Raw genomic sequence first — 5,020 nt, 5'->3', positions numbered from 1 at the left:
CAGTGAGGCGTTTATAACTGGTTTTTACAAATAAGACAAGAACCGGTGATTCACTTGTTATTTACCAGTATGATTGATACAGTACATTATTCATAGTCATTATACCCAAATATGATTCATGAAAACAAAAAAAACGTTATATATAATCGCTATTCACAAATATTATTGATAAATCACGTTATTCATAATCGTTAATCACTAGTATGACTGAAGCTCATGTTATTCATAATTGTCATTCTTACGTATGATTGATATAACATGTGATGCACAATTGTTACACGCAAGTATGATTGATAACTCATTTTATTCATTGTTGTTACACATGTATAATCAATAAAATTCACTTTCATAATTGCAACACCCTCATACGATTAAGAAGACAAGATATACAATAAATATTAGCAAATTAGTTAGTTGTAAAATTTCAATTAGCGTAGTAACTATACTAATTAGTAAATTTAATCGCCACATCAATATGGCTGTCAACCTTACTACTATTTTAAGCCCAGACAGATCTTCCGCCAGATGGCTATAGGTGCAGCCTGCACCCTGTATATATATATTGCAAGCAGAAGAGCGAACCCTTACCACCTTCCAACAGACAACGGGATAACGAGACCGACTCGGTTTCGAGCTAGTTTGCTCATCCTCAGTGGCGAACACCCGGTCGCTGGAGACATGACCCGAGTCCTCTCCAGTAAGCAATAGTTAGAATACAAAGCGACTATCGGTTACTGATTTGCAACAAGCAAAGTAGCTAGTTGTAATGTTTCAATAAGAGATAAAAGTTGTAACTACTCTAACAAGTAAATTTAATCACCACATCAATATGGCTGTTTAATGTTTTTATGTATATTTTTCTCTAAATTTTCAAACTTTGAAATAATACACAATTTTTTTAACACGCTATGCAAAATGGAACATTAAATTATTATATATTTTTAATTTCATCTCTATCGTATCACATGAGGTAACATACAGATTTTCCAGTTTGCATTGATGTGGTGATGGTGGTGTTAGTGGTGATGGTAGTAGTGGCTCGTGTTGGCACCGTCAACTAAATTCACTATGCTCTCATTGTTTCCACCTATTTATCCCCTAGTTCAGTGGGGCTGGGCCGTTGGGAGATCCGACTCTTGACTCTAAATGGAACGCAGTGCCGATCAGGTTTTCCTAATCGGCACGCGTTTCATCTAGGGTCAAGAACTATTAACCACCCAGTCATTTGTGTCCTCTTTCGATCTAATTAGATCAATGACGCTGCCAACTTGGTTTCCTACCCTACCAACAAGCTTATGTAAATACATACATACATACAGAAGCTGATTAGGAGACTACAGATTCAAGCCATCAATGGAACTGTAAAGATATGTAAAACTTTCCAAAAATTTAGCACATAAATACATATGCATGCATCTAGACATGAAAATATTGCGCATACACTAACACCAAATACTGCACACACACACATGCACAAATACCTAGATGATGTTGATAAAAGTTCCAATGAAGGAGCCTTGAATCTATGTTAGAGTCCGGCTCTTTCTCTATGGACAAGAAATACAGAAATGAAACTGATTGATAACATACATACATGTCTGGACATGCAACTGTATGCATGAGAATGCATACATAAAACAAGACATACAAATTTGCACATGCATTGACTTCAAATACTGCATATATGCACATATATATGCAAAAATACCCTGTTGATGTTGAAATTCCAGTGATGAGGTCTTAGATGTAGTTTGGAAGCCGACGTTTTCTCTTGCCAATGGGCAAGGGAATTTGAAATAAAACTGAATAATGACATACATACATGCATGCATACGTACATACATTAATACATGCATACGTACGTACACACACACCGACATACATACATACATACATACAAACATTCAAAAAACTTGCACACACGCATACGCTCGCAGACAGGCTCGCGTACGCATGCATCCACGCACCACGCACGCATAACACGCACGCAACAAGCTAACTTAAAACGGAAACGCGTGCTAGCAAACTTAGCTTGCTTATCATATACGTAAAACCCTTCATACTTATACACGTGTGTGCGTGTCTACTAGAAATAGGGCTGTGCAACCATAGCAACCGGCTTATCACAAGCACACGTACACTCGCAGACAGACAGACAGACACACACACACACACACACACACACACACACACACACACACACACACACACACACACACACACACACACACACACACACACACACATATAAACACACGCACACACATACAAGGAAATGTAAACGCACTCGTGCATCACTACCCTTAAGCTTGCTAACATAAAGGCACCAAGAAGCGTCTGCTGTTTGGTTATCGGTCGGTTATTGGTCGGTCAGTCAGGGTGTATATTTGTCAAGGGAAATGGGTTAGCTGTAAACAAGGCTAGTATCAATCAGTATTTCAGTCTCTGTCTGTCTGTCTCTCTGTCTTTCTTTCTTTCTCTCCCTTTCACTGAAAACGTACCAAAGACTAAATCTACGTTAGAAGCATTCCCATTGCTTTGTGTTTTAACTTCCTGCTCACCACGCCCAGTTTTGTCATGGACAAGCTGCGGCCCGCACGACTCTCTGAATAGCACGCCAAAGAGAAAATTACTTTGACGTATTTAGAAGTGCAGCCTGTCAGATGATGAATTATGTCTTATGCGGCCCACTTCTCGTAAAAGGTTTCCCATACCTGGTTTGAACAATTTTGCTACCATATTCCTCTGGAAGGATACTATCTTTGTTGTCATGCGATGGTAGGGCGACAAACACACACACACACACACACACACACACACACACACACACACACACACACACACGACGTATGTATCCACGAGATATTTAAATCTAAGTACTACGAGGCAATGAAACATTAGTTTGACAGCGAGGAATTTTGCTGCACAGTGGTACTATCTACAGCCAATCAAGTAAGCCATTTGTGGGGTGAAGGATTAAATACTTTTACACTGGACACAGTATGATGTTGCTCAGAGGGCATTAGTGAAGTCTTTTGACTTTCATCCATCAGTAATGTATAATACCATTGATATCAAGAATTTAATGAATGCGAGTTGTGACGTTCATGTTATTCCTATTTTTATTTATTTACTTATCTTTTGCGTTTACTTATTCTAGTCATTGAACCGCGGTCAGGCTGGAGCACTGCCTTGAAATGTTTAGTCAAACAAATCGACCCCACTAATTATATTTGGAACATATTGAATCGACTTCTTGTACTAAACTGCTAAGTTACGGGGATATAAAAATAACAAATACAGGTTTCCAAATGATGAGTCAAATGAACAAATACAAACACGAAGACACACACACACAAACACACATACGACGGGCTTCCACACAGTTTCTGTCGGCTAAATTCACTCACAAACATTGTGCAGCTCAGAGTTATGGTAGAAGCCACTTGCCCAAGGTTCCACGCAGTGAGACTGAACCCGAAATCAGGCGGTTGCAACGTGAGCTTCTTAAACACACAGCCATGCCTGCACCTATTAATGCCTTGAGCATTAAACGAAATAAATTAACTTCAACTGGTTATTTAATTTATTTCGTTTAATGTCCATTAGTTTCCAGTATAAGCTACTTATACAGAGAATCAAACCTTGATTACGGACTCAGTTTCACCAGAAAATGAACAACTTACGCCACACTACTAACTTGAGACTAAGAAGTCAATACACCAGAGTCGATCCAATCGGTTCTACTCTTCTTCTCATGCAATAATTGACCATGTACCGTTATAAAAAATTGATCAATATTAATCGAAGTTAATGATCTTGAAAGGTTGTAGGTCGGTGGACAACAGACATGAAGCCTTTTCTCTCCACCTTTATTCACATCAATAGTTGTCGGTAAAAATCTGAAAGCACACGTCTTTCTTCTCAGACCTTGTTGATACCAGTTACAACTTCATCATTCAAATATCGATAAAATGTATAAAGTTAATTATCATGAAATTTCTACATTTGAAACTCACAGTTAAAATATCTTTGGAATGTCGTTCTCAAAATTTTCGCATTCATCCTCTTCTCTACTGTGGCTCAGAATCGTAAGCAAGCCAGGGAAAATCTTAGCGGCATTTCGTCCGTCTTTACGTTTTTGGGTCCAAATTCCGCCGAGCTCAACTTTGCCGTTCATCCTTTCGAGGTCGATGAAATAAGTACCAGTTGAGTAACTGGGGTCGATGAAACCGACTATCCTCCACCCCACCCTAAATAGCTGGCCTTGTCTCAAAATTTGAAACCATTTGTTTTTCAAGGGCATGAGCTGGCAGTATCGTTAGCACCATGGACGAAATGCTTAGAGTAATTTCTTTTGGCCTTATGTTCTGAGTTCAGATAGAAAGAATTATAATAATCGTTATCTTGTTTAACACAACAACTTCGTTGGCGAATGTAACAAAGTATCAACCAGTGGACTAAGTAACATTATTCACTTTCATTTCAAGAACTCTGCGTAGGATTCTTGCAGTTCCAAGTAACTTTTTATTTTTACTGTGGATGCTCGAATGGCTCTCAGGGTCCACTCAAGTAAAACAATAATTAATAGGATAAAAGTAGTTGAAGACCACTGTCGTAAAAGAACCTTCTCATTGGCTCGGTTTGACGTTGTGACATGTAGCGAAGGTCTAAATTGCTATATGAAATATACCTTACATTATAAAGAAATTTATGAATTTATAAAGATAGTAATTCTCAACCAGGGTCCATATGGCCCTTGACGAAATCCATATGACCCTTAGGGGTCCATATGGCCCTTGTGGAGTCCATATAAGATTTCACAGATAAAATATATGTGCAATAAATTGGCTATCCTTCAACGATGCACAAAATATTTTAACAATTTCTTTTATACATCTCCTAATAATAATATTAATTATAAAAATACAATAAGATATTTTTAATGTCGAATTAGTAGGGTTATGTATATGTATGTGTATATATATATATATATATATATATATATATATATATATAT

This window comes from Octopus bimaculoides, chromosome 4 (genome assembly GCF_001194135.2).
Source record: "Octopus bimaculoides isolate UCB-OBI-ISO-001 chromosome 4, ASM119413v2, whole genome shotgun sequence".
Lineage (NCBI taxonomy): Eukaryota > Metazoa > Mollusca > Cephalopoda > Octopoda > Octopodidae > Octopus > Octopus bimaculoides.
Note: the sequence above shows the minus strand (reverse complement) of the source record.